The sequence below is a fragment of the Corvus cornix genome, chromosome 8 (assembly GCF_000738735.6).
Source record: "Corvus cornix cornix isolate S_Up_H32 chromosome 8, ASM73873v5, whole genome shotgun sequence".
NCBI lineage: Eukaryota > Metazoa > Chordata > Aves > Passeriformes > Corvidae > Corvus > Corvus cornix.
In genome coordinates this window covers 13,289,789-13,314,318 of record NC_046338.1, presented here as the reverse complement: position 1 = coordinate 13,314,318, position 24,530 = coordinate 13,289,789, and the positions used below count along the sequence as shown (strand labels likewise).

The 24,530-nt window shown below is 39.6% G+C and overlaps 1 protein-coding gene across 26 annotated transcripts in view; it reads right to left on the bottom strand.

Moving 5' to 3' along the window:
• The window catches only part of ADGRL2 (adhesion G protein-coupled receptor L2), a 386,817-nt gene that overhangs the window by 136,367 nt on the left and 225,920 nt on the right, over window positions 1-24,530 (bottom strand). For 3 of the 26 annotated variants that reach the window (XM_039555648.1, XM_039555649.1, XM_039555647.1), the window contains exon 1: window positions 21,369-22,328. The exons of 1 other annotated variant lie outside the window; for it this stretch is intronic. The gene's annotated coding sequence lies outside the window, so the exon portion shown is untranslated. Of the gene's footprint in view, window positions 1-21,368; window positions 22,329-22,835; window positions 22,983-23,067; window positions 23,254-24,530 lie in introns of those variants that run through there. 22 more of the 26 variants (XM_039555630.1, XM_039555641.1, XM_039555635.1 and 19 more) reach the window with 14 other exon arrangements.

Here is a 24,530-nt window from a genome sequence, read left to right as displayed (position 1 = left end):
GCTCAATGTGACAATGACACTGTTACTTTGGAAAAAAATCATATTTTTCTTTAATTAGGTTACATCATGATTTTAGATGATAATTTATTTAGCCTTTCATAATTATAAATACTTATTGGCTTTTATTTTGTGTTCTTTTACTAGAAATTAAAGAGAATTGCTTTTTATTAAAACACTGCTCTTCATACATTCTGCTGCAGTTCATGAACTGTATGTGCAACTACAGAAAAAAATAAGCCTACATTTGTCTATCAACAGTATTTATAAGTGAGAGAGTGGAAAGATTACAAAATTTTAATAAGAACATTATATTATAGTAGCAATAATCTAGGTGTTTTACTGGGAAGTGAAGTGGATTACCGTAAATGAAATTTTTAAATGTCCTTTCCATTTTATAGATAACAAAAAATGACTCTTTTCATGTCTCCAGCGATAAGGATACATGTGCCACACATTTAAATGGTGCCTTCACCCTATCCAACCCTGCTCATGAATTAATAATTCAGTGACATTAATACAAGAAGATAAATGATAAAGAGGTTATAGCAAAAGGGCCAGTGGTACACATACACTTCTTTTAAAACAGCTAATACCTCTCTGCCAGTTACAGCTAGAACTTTTTTACAGTTTGCAATGGCATTTTTACAATCTGAATAGCAGCTTATGCACACACAATTTCACACAACTCAAGCTTAATAAATCTCCTGCTGCTACCAAACAATCATTCTGGGGGATTAAAGTGCAACATCTGCTAACATTAATAAGCATTTTACATAGCAATATGTATAAAAGCAGTTGCTATCAGTCTTCTGAAAAAGCTTCCAGACTAGTTTGGCATAAATTATACCTTTATCGTTCAACTGGTAACTTTAGCTTATGGCAACAATAAGGTAGCTATAATGCTATATAGCTGGAAAACCCAGTGAAATTATATACGGATTGCTATTATCCTTTGTAGTGGAATGATTTTCAAAATACTTGAAAAATAAACAAAAAAAAATGTATGTATGCAAAGAATTTCAGGTAAGAACCTGGTAAAGTCGCACAATTTCAATACTTAGAAGAAACCAAAGCTAGCATTCTGTTTGCAAGAGACAATTTCTCTCCTAATACCAGCTATAACTTTCTAATCCACCTTGGGCTTTTTAAATTTTTATTTGTATTTCTATTAAAGTAGCATCTACTGTGAAAGAATGCATGCCTTCCCAAGGAGTAAAATAAATATCAGGGGGTTTATTTAATTAGGAATTCCAGCATACATTTTTAGGTAGAATTTGGCAAATGAGCCTGCTTTGGAGTTGAGAGATGTGTAACATCAGCTTGAGCCAAGAACACAGTTGGCAAAAGCGGCACAAACTTTTACTTGCAGCCCTGCCAAGGCAACTCAAGCCCTGCAGTTCAGCTGTGGACAGCCGAATGCCAGAGCCTGCCAATCACCCTTCTCTGGAGTGAAGAAAATGAACAAAGTCATATTCGAGCTTTTAAAAAAACAGATAGGTAATATGCAGATTATGCTGCATAAACCCTACAATCCTAGTATTTTTCAGAAACTGAAGAGAATCAATAGTCAGCTTTGCAATAATAGATATGATAACACTTAGAATACGTTCTTATAGTGCCCCAAGATTACTTTGTCATATGGACACATAGGCCAGTATCTGCAAGGTCATTTCTTTCATGAAAGAATAAATTTGTACAAAAAACATCCATTTATGTAAAAGGACAGCAAACTGGATCAAATACATACGCAGAAAATATTTAATACATTAGTTTTAATTATCAATTAATGTCCCCCGATTTACATTACAGTTTGCTTGAACAGGATTATTTTAACATTATTTTTTAAGTCAAAACATTGCTTTAAAAATTACTATTATCGTATTCTCCTGACATCGCCCACATTCTTATTTGACACGTTTTAAGAGAGATGAAGCAAATCAAAGCAATAAGATAATAAAAGATTCCAGCAATGCCAGTGCTTGACAACTAACACTCAGGGCCTTTTGATGATATCAGGCTTTAAAAGTACCCAGACCTAGGGCTGGAGCCAGGCTTAGCTGAGAAAAAAGCAGTCATTACAGGACAGAAGGAAAAAGCCTAAAACAAAAGGGAAGTACGTTAAGTATGTATTTTCCTCAAACTGATAGTTTCTTTAGGCTGAAGTCCGCACCTGAAATTCCCATTCATATTTCGAAGATCGGAATCACTGTTGCTGGAGGAAGCACACGAGGATTAAGATCCAGGTGCCTCAGTGCCACAAACAGTCTTTCTTAAATACAGCTTGAATTTTAGATTACTGTTTTAAAATAAGTTTTTATTAGATTACTGTGTGCTGCCTGTAAAAACACAGCTTTATATTAAAGTGATGATTTCTTCATTTTTTAAAATTTTATAATAAAATGATATTGGCACATGATTTTCTTTTCAGGCTATTTCTTCACCCGCACTCTAATTCTCACATCAGACATATCCCCGCCATGTGCCAGCCTTACATGTTCTGGAAGATCCACTGCTGCTGTGATAGTCTCATGGCTGTTTCAAATCCAGGTCACAACTTTCCACAGTTACTTAGATTAACATTTGCAATCTAATCTATTTCAACACAAGAATTCAACAGTGCTGAGACAAAAATGAGGTGACTTTTTTGCTCAAAGAGGACTGAATATTAAAGATGAAATTTAACAGGTTGTAATCATAACAGTTTGTAAACACCGTAATATATATGTCTGCCCTAATTTAGTAAGATGGAATTCTCACATAACACTCATCAAACTGAGCACAAAAAAATTGTTCTGGCATTTCACTAAATTAAAATCTTCGGTCCCCACAGCTAGAATGCACAAATTTAGATTTTATTAATACCTTAAATCAAACTCATTTTTATGAAAGGCAATTTACAAGTCATCTTCTCTTCCGACAGCCAAGAACAGAATGGGGTCTTAAGCATATTTTTACAGACACTTTGATGACAGTCTAACCTTTTGGTCTGATTGCTACTTTTAACAAAAATAGCATTTTCTTTGAAATCCAGAAAACTCTTGTTTTCACGAATACAGCTTTAAGCCTTCAGTGACAGAGTGGCTGACAGCTCAACAGATAGAAAGCAAATTTAGGGGAAGCTGTCCCTGTTAAGAAAATGCATGCCATTTTACCAGCTTCTCGTTCAGCAATCTGAAAAACTCCAAATTTAATCTAGATCACCAGATTTCACATCTTGTCCAGAGATATGGTATTGTGCCAAACCTTCACACTCACAAAACCATTCGATTAATACACATGTTCAGCAAGCTACCTTGATTTAACTTGTGCTCTATGTACTTTAATATTTTCAATTCCTATCACTAAATAACACTATCAGCAGTCAGCATTACAGGGACTTCTGCAATAGATTGCAAATCAGATGCACAATGAAATCATCATCATCAGGTAGCCTCCCTCGTGCTGCCAGTTACTCACCAGAAATCAGTGAGAGTCACACCATGGGGCCGGGCTAAAAAACAAAAAACGGGGGAAAAAAAAAAAAAAAAAGAAAGAGAAGGGGAAAAAAATAAAAAAGCAAGTGAGCAGGCAGAGCGGGAAGACGGCATTCCCCCCCAGCTAGTTTCGAGTGCAGAGGAAGCGGGAAAGCCCTTGGGTAGGGCGCAGAAGGAAAGCAGGCAGACGGAAAGGGAAGGCCTGAGACCGCCGCCGCCGCAGCGCGGGCAGGCTCACCCCGCGCACAGGCCGGGCAGCCCAGCAACAACGCGGGCACCGAGGCAGCGGAGGAAGGCTGACGGCGAAGGAATGCAAGTCAATAGGGATCACAAAACACGCGGCACCGCACAGAAAAGGGAAAGACCTGCTCGCATGAAATATCTGAGCGTAACTGCACTTCCTTCAAGCGGACTGCCAGCATTTAGCATCAGCTGCCACACTCCAACCCAATCTGCAGAATTTACTCCTCTCCAGGACACAACTGCAAGCTACACGGACTACAACTATTTGCTTTTAAATCCATATGAAAAGCCCACCAATCCACATCAGAATGCATGAAACTCTTCGGAGAAAGCAGTAATAAATGTAGAGACAGAGAACGAGACCAGGGACACTCGATGCTACAAGCAGGGCCAGCACACACGTGCAATGAGATGTATGTCTGCATCTGTACCTGCATACAGTTATTTCGAAACATTTGCTGTGCTGCAAGCAATCATTCTCTATAAATGACTGATGATTTCACAGCGCCATAGCAATATTCTATAAGGGGCTGATGATTTCACAATGCCATAATAATACTACTAATTAAAAAAAAAAGCTGACCACAATTTCAACACATCTATTGCCCATTCTGGGATTTTTTTGCTTTGGTTTGTTTTTTCTTGGTTGTTGTTGTATTTTGTTTAAAATTCAAGTTCAGAAGAGGTTGCAACAGCAATACATGTACAGCTTACTTATGGGTCACTATTGGGCTGACCTAAGATTTTATTTCTGGAAGAAAAAAAGAAAGACAGGAGGATGAATAATACACATGAAAATGGAAAGGAAAACAAACCAAGTCAACCTAAAGGTCCATCTTCTCAGATATGTAAGAAGTGACAGACAGAGGCATGACAGAACACTTCACCTGACACTGCCTGGTTATCAACATACTCTCCAAAAGTTATTCAGTTTTATTTTAATATCTCTTCAGTCAAAAGGTGACTTGGCATTTTTGACCTTAAAATAGCAGCTTTAGAGATATTTAAAAATAAAAATATCTAGTCCAAGCCTACCATGGTATACAATACAAGAACAGCTTGCAGCAAGCACAGTGGTAGTTTTCAACAGCTAGAAATTTCACCCCAATGACTTCTTTTCTCCACAATAAAAAACAAATTCACTGTGACAGTACTATTTTACAACAGCTAAATTAATACTAATTTTTAGCTTTTGCACAGTGTTGTTATTTACTAACTAGAACACACAGCTGTACAGTCCAGTTGGCTGAGAGCAGAATGAAGGAAAACAGGCTCTTTCTGGCTAGCAGTCATCCATGACTCTGGACACACATTTCTTCTCCTGATCTCACAATGTTATCACAAGATAAACTGGACACTTTTTATTTTTAAATAAGTAACATTTTAATAAAGACTCAGACATATGTGTACTCAAGTATATACACATTCATGAGCACATATTTACTTACTATTGGTAAAAGTTTGTTATTATTTAATCCACTTTTGAAAATATTTATAAAAAACAGTCTCTAAGAACAGCTTAAGATAGTTAAAATTAAAAATACATTCATCTAATTATTTTCAAATATTTAAATATGCTACTAAATCTTGCATTTGTGTCTAGGAAGGTATTTATCTTGCAAAGACCGCTAACAGGTCTAACTTCCAAATAGTAAGTACCGATTGCTTCAACATTCGCAGAGCACCAATTTCTTAAAACCTGAACTTCCACACAAGTCCATTTCCCACTTTTTATTTTTAGCCCCATTCAATAAGCCATAATTCAGATTTTTTTTGGGGTGTGTTGTTATTCCATTACAGGTACTGGAGTACAACTCATTAAACTGGGGTTGAACAGGCTGTGGTATGGGAGGAAAAGTACCACTGCTCTCCCACTAAGGACCAAAACATCAATAATTCAAGTGTATTGGGAAGCACTATTCAAGAAGACAATTAATTTTTAAGAATGTGGTAGGGATAGTAACAAACACTGCAAAACAATTTTAAATTTTACAAGACTCGTCAACAAAGCTTACAAATATGAAGCTTTTGAAATAACAAAAATCTACATCTCTTCTTGCTCCAGGTTAAAGAAAAATGGACTCTAGGAAACAACTTGGAATCCAGCCAGCAAAAAAAAAAAAAAAAAAGGCATCGTCTGCGACCCCAGCTGCTGCACAGGGAGGATCCCCCCAGAAATTCACTAAAACTGAAGAACACCTGAGAACCCAACGACTTAAGGAAAGAAAAAGAAAACAACACTCTACCAGCCAAAATTAAAAAGGCAAAATACACCTATCCACTAAGGTGTCTCTATTTCCTACACATTCGTGAAACCGCAGGGACTCCAGCCATTGCTTGGGATGCTCCCAAAAGCTTCCCAGGGTCCCCTCACCATTCCCCTGCAACCCTGGGCAGGGAGCATGGCTAAAGCCTCCCCCAGCCCCAGTACACATGTGTGCCCTTTCCAGGAAGGAAGATAAGTAAATCAGTGTTTCCCATGGAGCACAGGATGAACCTTTCTACTCATAAGTGCTCTTACTGTTTCCATAGCAAATGTCATTTACATGAAGGCATTATAAAGGTTCCCACATGAAAATGCATGGCTGGCATAACTACATTCTTTCAAGTTACTTTTCCTCCCACTTGCTATAGTTCTTAGGTGAAAGGAAAATATCGACAAAAACAGGACATGAGGGGGACAAAAGATAACCACAGAGTGAAAATCATGAAACTGCCAAGCCATTTACAAAATTCCTTTTTTTTTTTTAAACTTTAACTCCTCACGGCAACTGGGCAGCCCGAAATCAACTACAGTAAGGGTAAAACACTTTAATTTATAGCCTAAGGGTTCTTCCACGTTTAAAAGGAAGGAGCATGTAAAGAAATACAATATCTTTCTCAGCCCGTCTGTTCTTTGAAATGTCTTCATTAAAATGGAGATTTTGACTTTTTGACTGTGAATAACAGAAAAAGGACAAACCTGGTTTCCAAGGATCTTCATCTGCAGACAGCACACGCAAAGCTCCCCCTTCACTCTCACAACGACCGCACTTACATAGCACAGGCAGGTTTTCAGGGGGAAGGGCAGATGGGACCACCTCCAGTTCATGATGATTAGCTAAATTAGTCCTAATTACACCTTCATTTTATCATGAAGCAACTGAGAGAATAAAGCCAAGAATTTGGACCTGCAGGACAGAAGGACTCATCCTTCCCCAGACCCAAGGGGCAGCCATGGTGGACACCACCACTGCATCCAGGATGACACAACCCATGCCACCAGAGAGCTACAGGTCACAAGCCTACAGCAGTAAAGCTGTTCCTTTTTTTTTTTTTTTTTTTTTGAGGAGGGTGGGGAAGTGTGGAAACCTCTTGTATACACTGGCATTCAGTGTTTCACCTACACTGCAGTAAAAACACAACCTTTTCAATGGTTAGATGAGCTTGAGTGAATGTTGGAGTATGATACCAGGAGGTACTCCTTTATACCATCTGTGATCCCCACTGTAATTCCACTAAGCATATTTGCCCAGTTAGTATAGCAGCAGCTAATATTTCATATATGCACAAGATCTGAACAGTTTTCTTTTAGGTAGCTTAAATAATGGCTGTAATAAAGTACTTAAGGGTACACAAATCCTATCTCTCACCTGTGCAGAGGCTGTGAACACAGTTGTGCAAACTGCTTAACCACAGCACAGAAATTTCCTCACTGCCCCATGTATTTTTCATAAACCCTTACCAATTAGTTTTAATAATTTGTTAATGCTGCAGCATTATTTGGTGTATTGGTTATTATGAATCTATTTAAAATACAAACAGAAATAAATTACTAGACATTTTCCAGCAGACCTACTAAAAATTTTCATTTATTTGAGTCTGATTCAATTAACATTAGGACTTTGGTAACTTTTTTTTAATTATGTAAAATTGTATTGAACAAAAAATTGTTTTAAATAATTGTTTCAGATATTGAGTGATTTTCTCTGGAAAATATATAAGAACTAAGAAATTTACTGACTATGGAATCTTAGCAATATATCACATGCTGGGGGAAATTAAGCTAAATATAATTAATAGTAAATCAAAATTTTCAATTGGCTGTTAATTAGATAGATAGTAGAAAGATGCTGAGTTCACTGTTAGTCACGATATTGTTATATTTGTTTTTTAAATTCAAATTTGTCCATAAGCAGTACTTGCTCATCATGCCACTGTCCAAAAATCACTGTAATCAGAAGTAATACCATTAGAAGTGAAGATGTAGGAAGGATATATGAATTCTATACAGGTGACAGAAGCATAAGGAAGAATTTTATTCACAGGTATACTTGAAAGGTTATATTGGTTTTATGTGCTCTGCTCGGCAGATTTTTCAGTCATGAGCCAAGAACTGCTGATTACTTGCATCCCATTTGCCAAATACAAAAGCTTTATTAGTCATAACAGCACGGCTGTTCCAAAGAGACAAAGAGATATAAATAATAATAAAAAAGACAGAAGAAGAAAAAGACTTGCCCCTTCTTCAGGTTTAGCTGTCTGTGGGCAGTTAAGTATGACTTAGTGTGGCTTCACTTCTAATGCACACTAAAGTAAAATGACTACAGTGTGGATTTGTGCTTTTGATTTGTTGTCTTGCAAACAGAAAAATACTGATTTTAAGACACCATTCATAAAGGCATTTGTACAAAAAGAAAAATGGTTAATCTATCTCACAGTGATATATACACATTCTGAACAGGTTTCAGGAGAGCACATAAGGCTAACAATTTGGTAAGAATATTTCTGCATGTATTTTCCTCTTTCAAATGTAGAAATTGTCTTCTAAAACATGAGACAACTTTTTTTAATGATAAATATGTGTAAAACAAATCCACTGCAATCTATTTTAATACTTTTAAAATTAATTATAAATGCTTGTAGTATTAAAGCATGGATAAGATACTTTACCTCTTACTGAATTTTTATGCATTATTCGCCCTTTTATTCTAAGTACTGGCTTCTTCTCAGCTTGGGTATCACAAGCCAAGCGCTGCCCTCAACAATGCAGTCACAGTTCACGCTCTTAAATCGGCTGGAGCTCCACATTCACTGGGGGTAACATTCATCCTTTTGTGTCTTCTTTTTACTTACAGACAAAAGATACGATCGCTTTCCACAGTTCAAAATGAATGAAATGCGAAGCCAACCTAAGAACCTACAGGAGTCTGTCTAAAATAGAAAATGTTATTCTTCTTCTGAACACAAAACTAAAGACAAAGTTCCAGAATTTTGCACTAGATGCAACATGCATGAGCTACTGGTCACACATGAAGCCATACGCTGCTACCATCATTATGAAAATAAAGGAGTTTTGAGGTCCCGGTTATTTTCCAGTAATCCACAAAAAACAACATTTAAGTCTGTGTGCAACTTCTACTAGCACATTTTCAGAAGTGGAATATTTCATGTCAAAAGAAACTTGTACATCTTTTCTCTGATAATCAATAACAATTTAAAACAGATGGGTACAGAATCTTTCTATAGAAACTCTTACATATAAAATTAATCTAAAGCATCCAGGAAATGTCGTGTCTTACAAATTTAACCAGTACTACTACTGCATGTCTACAATGTATGGAACATGTACTGCAAGTTTTTTATACAATAAGAATTGTCATCTATATGTCTTCTTAATTTGGAATTACCTTTTTATAATTTTGGTACAGGAAAACAGGGAAAAAAAGGTATTTTTAAACATTAATTATTTCAGTATTTACTGAATTACAGCTCAAGATATCATCTTAGAATATGTGGCTGTTTCATCACACTGCCACGCAGACTGCCGTACTACTCAATGCAGTTATTCATAAATGACTATATAACCTAATATATTTTGTTCAATTAGTCCCCATAAGTGTTTTTTATTGACAAAACATAATTCAGTTTTATTAAATGTGACTGGAACATTCCTTCTGCCAAGTAAGTGAATATTAATGTCTCACTTTTTTGTTTTTTTAAAAAATAGATGGAAAATTTTAAGAATTAAGGAACAGCTTGAATGTCACTTACATAAAAATTGTACAAGTATGACATTATTGTCACTTTTGTTGCTTGCAGTAATTAAAAAAATTATCTAAGTTACTTATCACCATAAAAACCTGGCACTAGTGAAAGAGAAAACACGTTACGCTACAGCTAAACCAAAAAAAGTACATTATTTTATTCAAGAAGGTTCTTCCAATGTACCATGTAAATTACTATTGTTCTACCTGCAAAATACAAGACTGTAAAAATATATCTTAACCCCAGCTGCATTATCCTCACAACAGAACTAAAGTTACATACACGTCTTGATTTTTTATATTGTATGGCAGCCTACACTGAGTGGAACTTCTGAAACATCCCTACCTCACCAGGAAAGAAAAAGACAGACTGTGTAAAGAAAGATTATGTCCAGGGCCTCTCCACAATTCCTCAACAAGATTAAATTAACAAACCTCTCTTTTTTCATCATGACTAATACATCGTATTTTCCCATGCAAAAAGGATGGTACAACTTTTCAACTCCTAGCACCTACCAAAATCTCTATGAAAGACATAACTTACATATTTTCTGTAAATCTTACCATTATAATCCTATTGGGGTGTAATTGCTGTGGCTAATATTCTTACCCTGTTATGAAAATGCTCAACATAAATGTGGCACTGAGTTGTTAAGATAATACATGATCATGCTGTGAGAGGGTAATACCTATACAATAGCCCTTGCCAATACCATAAATCTCTTTATTAGACAACAACCTATTACAGGAGATCTACTTAACTGTTTCCCTACTTAGAGGGCCATTTGGTGTTACAATAACAAGCTGACTTTTCACATTAGCAAGGATTAGCCAGTATAAATAATAAATTGACACAGAGTTACTACTCTTTTAGATATGGTAAATCTTTCCTGGTGTTTAAAAAGAGAATCCAAACTAAACCCATAAGACCACGTTAGGCTGAACATATACTAAGTTTAAAGTTCTGTTAGTTTAAACTAACAAATAAGAAAAAAAAAAATCAACTCTTGGACTGATTTATGCCACAGATTTATCACAGGAGAGCATATTAGAGAAAGCTGTTTCTGTTTTATGGAATGTGCATACATACTGCTTTATTTCCTAACAATATCATAGCACATCATCTTTAAATTTACTGAAATATTTTAAAGCAAAATGATTGCCGCCATTTTTCCAGAGATAAATAGTACAGAATTCATCTAAGTACTATCTATTATGCTTCTTGCTCAGCAAGTGAAACTATATTATATATTATTTTCTTCTCTGAAGTCTTAACTTTTTGAAGGATCACACACTTTCATCATCCAGATAATTACAATACAAATTATAAAGCCTGAAATACACCAGATGATTTCTTTCATTATGCTAAATTAAGGAAAAATTACTACCTAAAATACAAATTTCTGATTCTTCAAGCTAGTTTTTAAGTTACAATTTACAAACAAACTTAGGTTAAGACATTCTTTGCTCTTTGTTGTCAGTATTTATTAAAGCTTGACACAGAAATCCTTACAACTGTTTGCCTGCTTTAGTCCCGACTGTATCAATTCATCAATTATATTTGGATGAAACTCATTCACCTCTTTATATTTTAAATAGAGAAAAAGCAAAATTAAGCATTAGCCTTGCATCAGCAGACACCTTGACTATGATTCATAACACTGCTTGCATAAATAGAAAATACTTACCTACTGCTTTTTGGCTACCACACTACTCTGCACGAGATGTGTCGAAGACCTGAAAGTACTCTGCTGTCTCTCTCATGCTGATATGACATTTTTAGAATCTGAGAAGACAGTTTTTGCAGTAAAAATCTGCTTCCTGTCATACAGAATACCAAAACTGTCCTCTTGCACCTCAACCGGCAAGAATTGTTTTCCTCAGCTCCTTTTTAAACTTTCGGTAAAAAGGCACTTCTTTGAAATATGAAGTATCTTTTAAGTTAGCTTGTGCTTACTGATGTTTTAAAATCTTTGCCCGCTGTGATTTGCTGTTACTGATGGACAGCCTTTTTAAAAGCTGTCTTGCAGAGCCTTTCTGCTCTGCATAACAGAGAAGGCACTGTGAAATGAAATTGTACTTACTGGAAACAATTCAGCCCTGAATGCCTTTATTACTCTGATTATCTCATATACAAGCTCCCTCTGCAGGTAATAATAAGAATGAGCAAAAATATGTGAAAAATGTGGGTAACAGCCGGCATAGGAAACCAAATAATCAGTCATCATTTTAAAGAAACTCCCCCAGAAATCCTTCTCCAATGCTATCCAGCATAAGGAGGTAACTCAGAAAACATTCTCTTTTTTTTTTCCTGGCTCTGTGTCTGTGTCTTTTTGTCTCCTCAGAAAAGTTAAACATTCAGCTTTAGTCTTTCCTAAATCAAGTCACACAAATCTCTTTTCCCAAAGTCACCTAAATGCTTTCAGTGCAAAAAAAAAAAAAAAAAAAAAAAAAAGAGAAAAAAGAGAAGAAAAAAAAAAGAGAATGAAAATAAAAAAATTGTTCTGCTTTTCCAGAACTAAACAAAAATGAAAGAGCACCCCAAACAGTAAAACAAATTCATCTTATGCTAGAGATGCATTTCTCTAACTGAAAACCAACAGCAGCATCCCTTCATTCTATTTACTTCATTCTATTTACTGCTGGGAGGAATAACTTAATGCCACTTTTGGATACAATTACACAGCACTCCACCTAAGTTTAAAATGCAATTGAACCGAATGGTAAGTTATCTTGAAAATCAAATTTTAAAAAAGAGTCCCTATCAATTTAAATCAAGTCATGAAGTAACAATGTAGTTTTCATCCAACTGGAAGTAAATTGTTTTTCTTCCAAAAGACATTACCCTTACCTTAAAATGTCTCAAGTTTGTTGGCCGTAATAGCATGAGCTTTTTAGATAAAAATCCCTTCAATGCAAATGGGACAAAGCTTCAATGAATGAAGCTATAAATATTAAGTGCATTGTAATTAAGCCTTCATCCTATCCAACCTTTATCACACACTCAAAAAACTGGGAAGCCATCAGCCAACATTAATTTCTCTTCTCACACGGAGAGAATGAACGTATGCCTGTGGTTTTGTTCCTCTTACAGAGCAAAATCTCCCTTTTTGCAAGTAGTGCCCTTAGACTCATAAGGAACACTCATAAAATAAATGCATATGCATTGGGCATAAAGTCACATATGCCCTATGTCAACTTTAATTTTCACTGGGAAAATAAACTCCAAAATACAACCCTTCATGGTTTCAATATCAGGGTTGGTTTTTTTTTTTTTTGTTTGTTTTTTTAAAGAAGGGGGGTGGGGGGAAATACTCCTGATATTCCAGTATGGCTATAGCCCTTACATAGGATAAATGTAAGACAAATTTTGGGTGTTCACTTCAAGATGATGAGACTGCTGCAAATAGAGCTTTTCTTTGTGGATGGAATATCTTTAACAGTTGGATCAGCAACCAGTTACTATGAGATACTCTTATACACCTGCTAAAATGAGGGAAAGAATGAGAAAATAAAGCAAGCAGGGGAAAAAAAAAAGTCAACAACTTTTTGGAGAGATGATGCTCTATTCAAGCACGGGTAAGATTACTGCCTGAAGGGCAAAAGGATTTCTTCTCAATTTCAAATTATGTCAGCCTGCACCTCCCCTCTCTCTTCAAAACAACTCCCAGCCTCAACCCATTTTCCTGGCACAGAAGCTCAGCCAGGAACACACCACTGCTGAGGCACTTTCTCTCCTTTCAGCACTTTATACTGATTTACACAAGAATCAGCCTCACCAATTGACAGTCTGCGTTTAAGAAATACTTACTAGACTGAAGTAAATAAAAGCTGCCGGAGACACTGCTAACAAAATAGTTATGAATTGGTCTTCCATAGAACACTCATTTGAAGATGCAAACATTATTCATTCTGGGAAAGCAGGTTTTTCCAAATTGGTCACTTCACACAGAGAAAGTTGAAAAAAATAGTGTAATAGTCTAATGAAAGGATGCCTGGATCAGATGAAAGAAATTCTGCCTACCATCAACACGGGCATCGGGAATTTGCCAGAGAAATGCAGAGTCAACAGCAGAACTTGTTCTCAGAAATATTTTCTTAAAATGTCGCTTTATTTAGAAGCAATGCTGCCTACTGCGAGGGAATTGTTTCTGAACACTGCTCACCCCGGCGTAGACTGCTATGCTGTAAAAAATTACAAATGTGATACTATAAGAGAATATACAGAAAAGTGAATTAAAGTCTCCTTCTGGCATGTGATTGCTCTCCAGCACTGCAGCACTGATTTCACAGTAAGGCTCTCTCTCTACGCACACCCGAGCCCATCAACAGCAAAGCAAGTCTGATAGTCAGGAACAAGGTCGGTCATCCCCTCCCCAGCTGCCAGAAACAACTTTTAACAGTAATCGGCGTTATTATTCTGTCATCTGGATTCAGAGCAGTAATCGGTGTGAGGTGTCGACTGATGGGAAAATACCAACAGAGGGCACAAAGGAAAGCAGCAGCCCAACTTAAACGAGAGACTGGGGATTTTATCACATCCACAGGCAACTGGATAAAGAGAAGTACTCTTATTTTTAAAGCATAATTCTCTGGTGATAAATCGTTTTGCTGCTACTTTGCTGTTATTATCTATTTTTCCAACAGTTGCACACACAAATGTAACTGTCCCTGAAGAAGAGTCACCTCTCTAGCAGTGGTGAACACTCAGTGTCTGGCTAGTCCCACACTGTCCCCACCACAGGAAGCAGCACAGAAGCCCAAGAAATGGGAAAATTCCCTTCTTTACCATAAAAGGTATGAACACTCCCACATCTATCTATGAATCAAGACATCCCTTATTTAAGTATTAAACAAAATTTATATAGTATCAGAACTTGGGATTTTAAATAGCACTCTTCATTCATGTTATTTCATTCCAGCTTTTGTAGCCCACTGCAATCAAGTAACACATCATTAACATATAAACATAGCAAAAAAAAACCCCTCATCTGTATTACATTTTAGAAAAACTGCTCCCTCTTGTCCCTATATTGCCTGTTTTGCAAAAGGAAGTATCTTTCTTGGGTGATAAACACATTGTAGAGCAAGGGTAAAGAAAAAAAGATTTCAGAGTTATTTAGTACACCAAGGGACAAAACAGGCAGACCGAGACTCTACCATATTTGTATGAGGAAATGGCATAAAATAAATCTCTTATGACGAAAAAACCCTGCATTACATTAAAAGGAAAATATTCCTAATACTGCATCTAAGTAAGAAACACAAGTAGCTTCTTATTAGCTCTAACTAGATTTTCTCTGAAGCTAGCTACTCTCACTACTGAAACACAGACATTGATACTTAAATCTTTTTGTGTAAATGTTAGCGTTTATAATGTGCTCCTAAGAGATTAAGATTAGAAAAAAAAATAACCACACAACCAAGACAGGCCCTATTTTTCTCAGCCCATGATCACTTGTCAAGCCATGATTAATGCTGTGCTCTGTAGAGGGAGACATTACATCTAGGCTACAACAGACCTAAATTTTACCCTCAGGCAGAAGTCTTGATTTAAACATCTCTATTCAAAGTGACATTTGTCCTCTCTTTTCAACCAGTTTCCTCTGAAATTCCAGTAAACTGACTTTGTAACCTACAAATGGTCCATTGATTCTAACTTGTCGTGTTGCCTGTCCTTGTAGCAAAGTTAGTTTTGGTGACTGAATGAAGCAAGATGCTATGCATTCAAGAAAAATACAGGAGCAGAGTCCATTAGTTGGAGGAGCACCATTAGGTGCTCTATTAAATGCTCGGTTGGATAACAGGAACTAGAATTTATGGTTATATGGATTCCAGCTTACACAGAAGAGCTAAGGATGAATACTGAGGTCAACATTAAAAATCAGAAGATATTTTTATATTGAGAAGTAACAATGGCCTTCATATTCTGAGGTGATGAGCAAAGACTTTTTTTTTTGTATTACAGACAAGAACACGGGCATTGTCAGAGCCACCCTGAAAAGTAATTACATTTTATCTCTCGCCTTTCACTCTGAAATGTCTGCTAAGGTATTTACATTTGTCTGTTACGAGAACAACAAGTGAAAAAACTAGTTGTTATCACTTATCTCAAGTAAATACTATTTCTCCAGTGAATGGTATTATTCCATCTGTTTTATAAAGATATTGTTAGATCCTCCGATTTATTGTAACTGCTGTTGTAGGAATAAAAATAAGACATGCTTATACCTTATAAAGAAATAGACAAATAGCAGACCTGGACATGTAGAATAGTCAATATCCTTCTTACAGAACATGAAAAATGGCAACATTTGATAATATTAAGCAATTTAGACAGTGCTGGCAAGTTCCTACTAGCCAAGGTAATCTTATTTCTGGTGCTTTTCAGGGTAAATTGATTTTTTTCCTTCCTCTTAGCTGCTCTGATAATTGAACAAACGTATACAAGTGTGATGGGATTTTACCTAGCAGACAACACACAAAGCATTCCCCAAACACGGAGTATCTTACTCATAAAAAAGGATTTTTGTTGTAATTAAACAAACTGTATTTAAGCTTGTTTTGTGCCAGAGTAACAATCAACAGCATTTTGCTAGAGACTGCACTCTACCTGCAGGTGTTGAGCATTGTGCTTGCTTCAGTCAGGCTGCAATGCTTTTTACTATCATGTATTTCTAAATAATTTGGGTAAATGGCAAGCAAGAGTTGGTTCAATCATTAGAGTACCTCATGAAAATCAGAAAGAAAGAATTCATGACGTATGCATATTACATATTCTTTTAAAACCCATAAAATACTCCATTTAATGTAACAATCCGTAACCTGGAAAAACTACAATTTTGAATTGGAAGACTTTTTTCCTTCCTCCTTTTGGAATCAATTTCTAGTTAACTATCAGTTTGCATCTAGAGAATGCTGTCAGACTGTAGCACTCACTAAGCAAGTGTATTTCTATAACCAAATTGCTGATATTAAGCGGCACAATCTTCCCAATCCATGCTGTAGAAACACATCTTGTATATTACAGGCTGAAAGAAACCTGAACTCCTAGAAAATTATCTATTGAAGACGGCTTTAAGCCTGTCATCTTTCACCTTTTAAATGAAGAATGTTAAAAAGAATCACATTTTCTAAATAAAGACCAGAAGTATTTTCTATATAATCAAATATAATCAAATTAAATTGCAAGTTACCAATATTCCAGAGCCACCTGCTACTTTTATTTTAAAAACCATTGGAAACAAAATGCAGCTATCTTTGAAAAGTATTTAAATATTAAACATGATTGTTAAGAGTATTGAGAATGGCCTTAAAACAGGTTTTTGTCTTTCCAGTTTTCTTGACATCCAATTACAAACATGATGGTTTAAATTTTTTACTTGTTTCAAACTCAGGATGTTTTTAAAAATAATAGACAGCTTTCAAGTTTAAAAGCTGCACGTAAATACTTAAAAAGGTCAATTTCTTGCAATTTCAAGTCACTTTTGTACATCACAAACATCAATTCTAAAAGATGCTTTGAAAGGGTCTGTTTAACATGACACCTCCAAGTAACATGACTGACTGTAAATTTCACTAGCCTGTGCTCTGAAGTATCTTGGTTCGTAACTGACTGTCTGCCTGTGCATGGATATGACTTCCACTACACACCAGACATAGTTTAACTTCTTCCCTTGCAGCTGACTAGGTAAAAATCCCTATTTGTTACTTCCAGTTCCTGTATAATCAGTTATCCACAGCCATTCCTTACTGGAAATGCAGAGGAATCATAGAGCGTTTTTTGATATAAAGTGTTACTGCTAGGTTATTTGTCATTAACTTTAGGCTTGGCACAATCCTCAGCAGGAGCCATACTACAAGGTAACAGTATTTTCTTACGGGTATGGCAACATTTTACGTGGACACAGGATGAACAAGGGCCTGCAAATACATAAAGTTTTAGTTCAAATTTCAGTAAAAACTTACGGTTGTGTTTCTGTGCTCTCTAGATGTCAAACAATTCTTTCTACTGTATGGTTATTATGATTTACATTAATTTATGACACACTACCTAGAAACATATTTCAAATAAAACTTTGATAAATATTTTGCCTAACTAGAGACTTCTCTCTCCAAAACCCTTAAGTGAAAATTATGGACTTTTTAAAAAAGCTGTACTTCTAACTGTAGTAAATTTTCTTCGTCACAACTATTCTCATTTAAAAAATCCCTATTCATCGAAATGTCATGTCTATATGTCGCATTTTTAGAATAAAACCAACCATATTATTACATACTATTAACCTTAAAGACTACAAACTCCTAGGACTATACTACCCTGCTTATTTAAATTTTAATAAGGTGCTTCCTTACTAGAGACTAGGATTCCTGAGTAACCCCCTTTCCTGACTTTATGCATTAAAAGTGGTAAGAGATAAATAAAACATTGAGAAAGCTTCTGAAGTGATCAAATAAGAACTAACTAAGCAAACTTTGGGTTTTTTAAAGCTTTCCTCTTGCTCATTTTAAGAAGGGAAACACCCAGAAGCCTGGTGTTAATGTCTCTGCTGATTGTGAAAATTGCAGCAATAAAAACTCCAACTGCTTGTTTTAAATTAAGACTTGCAAGACTACATGTGAGATCTGTATCTTTACATTAGTTTTTATAACATTTGGAAGTTTGGTTGCCTGCTTTGATGTTGGTCTATTAATGAGCAGGGGAGCCAAAAGCCAGGAAAAAAAATGTTTACTGGAAAGTCTCAAGACAAAACCTGAAGTAATTGGTTTGTTCTACCCCACATGATTCAACATCCTGATTCCCCCAACTACCAGCTCCCTAAGCTATCTGAACGTCTATGCTTTTTTACTGTTGCCAACACATAGTAACCCAAAGTGATTGAAAATGGCAGCTGAAGTGCTGCTGCAGCACGTTAATTTTTCTCTAAGTGGTCCAATTTTGTCATCTGAATGTTGAAAATCTTCTTTTTACTACTTTTTTACCTTTAGAGGTTCGTCGAATTTGGGGTTGCCGTCACATAAACCGAAGTGCAACATTTCCAAGACAATTTTTAAATTATCCCTAATAGCTGAAAGAATAATGCACTTTCTTTATAGCACTCTGCATTCAAAGCAGACTAGTTAACAGCAACTTAAGTGTGATAATGGCAATTACATCAATATGTTCCTTTTACACCACCAAAAGGTACTACTTTAGACAGCTAAAGACATTAGGTAAATATACTGCTGGAAATTACCTGAAAGTAATTATGTAATTTTAGGACCACTAAACACATCTATTTACAAAATGCCCAAATAGCCATGTCCATCTAGGAATAACAGAAATCTATATAAATTACTTGATCAACTGCAGTGTTTTTCACCAAGACATACCATATATACTCAGTTCCTTCATTACATGAAAGGAAACTGAAGCCTGAAATTGAATATCCTACTCTAAAGGCACATCACTTTCATGGCAGTAAAGCAACACCCCCCAAATGGTAAACGAGAAGAAAAAAAAAATTATAAAACAAACAAACAAACAAAACCCCCCAAACAACAGACCAAATGCTGCATATCAAGGACTTCAACTAACTTCTTAAAAACACAAAAGATGTGTTTTAGTATCTGTATCATTCAAGTAAAAGGTGTGGAAAGAAGCAATACGCAAGGAAAGCATAGGAAGTTCTTTTTTGCCAGAGATATAAACCAGAATACAGTTCCCAAGAAACATCTGGCCCCTGGAAAAGGTCCCAACTTATTGATGGATAACTGGATTTTGCTTGGCTTTTGGGTTGCTGGATTATGAATATTGATTTGCAAAGGTAATAAAAGGGTAGGCCAGGCCACATCCCCTTTCAAACTCAAGAAAACAGTAACAAAAGAATAAAAAACCATGGACATGTAATCTCATAAAACAACTTGCAATGCGATAAATGTTCTACACAGCCACCAAAACAGCACTCCTGCCATAGCTGGTTTCAAATTATTTATGATAGGGTAATACTAACCACAAATTAGGTTATCTTAGTAAACACAGTATCACTGATTAAATGAGATTACAAGAATTACTCATTTTCACTTTTCCTGGAATGAAAAGGAAATGGGAGCATATGGCCGGTGGTGATCAAAACTTCTTTTAAAACTCTCCATAAAAATATCTATTATTCCAGCCTACCCACCCGTTAAGGAGGGAAGCATATTTGTTTCAAAGGCCTGGAACCGAGAGGTCTTTTATTACAAGATTTCATTTGTTTTCTGAAGTAATTAGAAGGTCTTCCCCATTCAGCCCTCCACTCAGAAACGTGTAGGCCATACCCAGAGCATGAGCGCGGTAGAAAGGGCTTTCTATATCCCCCTCCCTGAGAGCAGGCATCAGAAACCACGCCACCGTGCCTGTCATAAAAGGTCACTTTTTTTCCTCGGAACAAACCATTAATCAATAGAGTGTAATTGTCCGAGCGCTCGCAAGGGCTCTGCAGCGGAGGGACCTTGTTTTTCACTCGCATAATTGCAAAACAGCAAAAGTTCAGAAACATAACCCAAATCCACCTCCCCATTTTGCCCCTTTACAATTCCCTCTGCCCTTTGGGCCTCTTCTTGGAAGCAAATGGAAGACAAGCTGAAGTTTTCTCAATTGAGCCGGAGCTAAGAAACCTTTGATATGCTAATACCTTCCTTCAAACGGTAAGAATTCACACTTGCATTAATTCAAACAATTTCTGCAGAATGATGCGAAATGGCACCTCTTTTCGTGGCAAGCAACAAAAGGAGGGAGCCGGGGCTTCTGAGGAAGCCAAACAGCAGAACATTTGTTCCGCAGGATTCCTTCCGTCGCGCACAGGGGCATTTCTGGGCAAAGAAAACACACCTGAGCACCAGCAGAGCTCTTTACTTTCTGACAAACCGCGCTCAAATCCCAGCAGGGCCGGCGCAGACTAACAACAAGATGTTATTTTTAGAGCCAGACACAGCAACGGTGCCTCATGACACACTGTTTTCTGTCTCCAGATGGCCCCAGATTTCTACATGTGAAAATAAATAGAAATAAAAAGAAAAAAAAAAAAAAAGGGGGAAAAAAAAAAGTTGTTCTCACCCCACAGCCGACAAAGGGTAATTTATTCCTCTTCCCACAGCCACCCCCCACCTCGCACGGGCTGGGAGCCGGGCGCTCGGCAGAGTTACACAAATAAACCCGCAACAGGTAATTATTTAGCGAACGGATGCAACTTTGCGCGCTGCGCGGGGCGCGCCGCGGAGCGCCGGGCCTGCTGGGCGGGCGGACCCCGGGCGCAGCCCCCGCGGCGGGGCGGCCAGCGGTGGCGGGCGGGGGCGGCGGGACCCGCCGCGGCTGCCGCAGGTCCCTCCGCAGGGCGCGGGGGGGCGGCGGCGGAGCGCGGCTGTTCCGCGCGGGCGGAGCGCGGCCGTGCGGAGCGGCGGAGCCTCCGCGCTGCCCGCGCCCAGAGCCGCGGGCTCACCGAGGGGCACAGTGCCCCGCCGGCGGCGGCCCCGCGGCAGCGGCAGGCGAGGCAGACCCTAAAGTAAGTGCATCCCTGCCGGCGGCTCGGCAAGGGAACATCCAGAAGTCAGGGAGCAGGCGCCGGCAGGAACGCGCGGCGAGGCTGCAACGCGGGGCTCCGCTTACCTATGTCTGGGAGCCGAAGGCGGGCCGGGGTCTGTGTCCCCGGCGGGACCCGCGGTCCGGGTCAGCCCGCCGAGCGCAGGGTTGCGGGAGATCGCGGCGGAGTTAGTCCCGGGGCCCCGGCGGCGGCGCGGGAGCGGGCGGGCGGGCGGTGGGATGCGGCGGGTGCGGGCGGCAGCCGGCGCTGCGGCTCGGAGGGCTGGGGCAGCGCAGAGCAGGGGCGTCTTCTTCTCCACGCAGCCGGCCGGGAGGGTCTTCTGGGTCTAAGTCAACATTTTCCTGCAGTTCCCCACACTCCGCTCCGCAGGAAACGCGCGATGCAGCCAGGCTCCCGCACGCACGCACACAAGAAATAAATTCAATTAAAAAAAAAAAAAAAAAAAAAAAAAAGCCGAAATGGGGAGGAGGACGGGCGCAGCGCAGCGTGTGCGCCCAGCCTCGGGAGTCCCTTCTGTGAAGCGATCAGGAGGCGATGCCAGCAGCTGGGGTAGCGGGGAACAACTCGAATGTTACAATGGACCCCCTCCTCCGTGTCTCTCGCACCGACCGGATTCACATCTCCCGGGATGACATTCTGGCCTCTGGCGGAGTGCGGGGCCGGCCCCTCCTCGGATTTTCTCCTCTTCCTCCCTGTGCTGCTGCCCCGCCAGCGACTGGAGATCGGGCGCCGGGCGCTGAGCGAGTAACGCGCGCGGTAATGGGAAAAACGCAATACATACACACACCAAAAAAAAAAAAAAAAAAAAAAAAATCCCAATGAATGTATGGCAGCCTCTCCGTGCTCGTGCACCGCTCCGTCTGCGGCTGGGGAGCGCCAAGTCCTGACACGGACTCTCCGCCGGCTCTGAACTGGAGTCACCTCCAGCCTCCTCCCCCTCCAATCTCCACCCCTTCTCCTTGCGCTCCCACCCCTGGGCTCAGCTAATCATATAAACATATTATCACGTAGAGCGGCATCGGCGAAGGACAAAAATCTCTCCCTTCCTGTCGTTTTCAGTCCCCCCCGCCCTTCATTCATTTGGTGGGGGGGGGGGGGGGTGAAGGCTAAATAGCGGCCGCTCGGCACCAGAGGCCGCGCAGACCGGCTGCGCGCTGGCGCTGCCCGCGCCGCCGCGGATGCCGAGGGGTGCGCACCGCCGCGGAGCCGCTCGCCCGCCGCCGCGGAGCCGCTGGGCGCCCCTGCCCGGCGCCTGGGGCCCCGGCGCTGGCCGGGCCTGGGGCCTGGGGCCTGCCGCCACCCCTCCCTTCGCCTCCCGGCGGCTGCAGGCGCGCAGGCCGGCCGGCCGGAGGCGTCCCCGCCGCACCTTCGTGCCCGTACCCGACCGCGCAGCGATGCCGCGCAGCCCGCCTGGTGCGGGGGCCCGAGCGGAGCTGCCCGGCCGGCTGGGCTCGCCGCGCCGTCCCGGCTCTCCGCACCGCAGCGCCTGTCCCCCGCCTCCCCTTTCCCGGCATCACCCAAAAATCGTTCACCGTCTGGGCGGGTAGCGAGAGAGAGCAGGCACGGCGGGAGGACGGGGGGTCCCGGCACCTCAGAGCCTTCACGGCTCCGCTGGTCCTTTCCTTCGCTGCCTCGCATTGACATGGCCCGGCTTCTGCCCGGCAGGGACGGCGCGCCGAGGCACAGCGATGCATTAGGGAAAACATGTCAGGGCACGGTAAACAGCACTTGGAAGCGATTTAAAAGGATACTCAGTTGACTCACTGCTGTGCTCGGATACAAAACGCAGTCTAGTAGCGTTGTTGCATTCTCCCAAAAATCTGCTCTTGGAAACCAGGTCTGGGATTGTCAGTAGGGTTTGGGTTTCTCCTCTGTATGGATACAGAACGCTGAGGATCCGCTCTGACCTTTCAGGATGTGCAACATGAGCAATTCCCAGCTCTCAAGGTCAGGGAGAAGCAGCTGGGCATTAGCGAGGGCCAACGCCAGCGGGGAGCGGGGCCGTGTGCGCGTCCCACGCTCCGCGCCCGCGCGGGGTTGCGGTGACCAGAGGGAGCGACAGCCGCGGTCAAAGCAGCTCAGACTTGACCTGATAACTGCCCCCTCCCTTTGTTTGGGGGTTTTAGCAATCCTCTCCCTCGCTGCAGCACTGAAATGAAATCCTCTCAACTGCATTTACCCTCAGAATCGTATCTACTAGGCAGGACCACTTGGGGGTTGATCAACTGTTTTAGGTCCAAAGCACATTGACAATCCAGTGTACAACACCCCGCACCACAGCAGAGAATCAGGATCATTACCTTTGTTAATGGTAATGATTTATTTTTTTACTTAATCATTTTGATGCCTCTGCATACCTGTGCAATTTGTGTTTAGAAATTGTAGCATGTATTAAGAGAAACATGACACGTTAAAAGGAGACTGGATCTTGAAGACCTTGTAATATGGAGTAATGAGAACCATAGAGCTGGTCCAGGGCTCTTCAAAACCACATTAAACTTTCAACAATGCTAGCAACAATCTTGGGGATGAATATTTAAAAGTCACTGAAATATGGGTATGCCACAGCCATGCTGGCCTTCCTCAGTTCACGGTGTCTGTCCAGGGGACTGGGGAGTGCAAGAACAATCTCAAGCTTTTAGGACCAAAGGAGTAGTTCTGCCATAGTAAGCAGTACACCTTCCTGAGGCCTGTTTCAACTGGGTTAAATCTGCAAAATGTCTCAAAGCCAAACAGAATGGAAGGACAGATCATCTGTCTATGCAATAGTTTTGTACCTACTGTATATAGTTAAAAGTATGGGTTACTGTGAGAGCAACATACAGCAAAAGAGCAGATTCTCTATTAAGTTCTTTGTGTATTCCTAATATAGCCAATTGCCCTTTCTCACTGAAAGCATCCTTATAAACACCTGTATAAATCCTAAATAACCCCTTATGCATTTCTAATGGAATTAAATTATACAGGCATTTTAATGTATTTTATTAGAAGCTGATTTTCATTGAAAGGATTGGATGCATCTGTTACAGAAACATGCTTAAAAAGAGGGTCATAGAAATATAAAGATATACATATTGACTTGCTATGATTTTACCAGAGTTTTAAATTGTATCATTAACAAGTCCTACTTTTTTCTTTTTTTTTTAATAAATGTAATTGCAGATAAGCAGTGATAGCCCTGAGCTAACAGACTTTTGCTAAGTTGATGAGAACAGGATTTAGCCAGA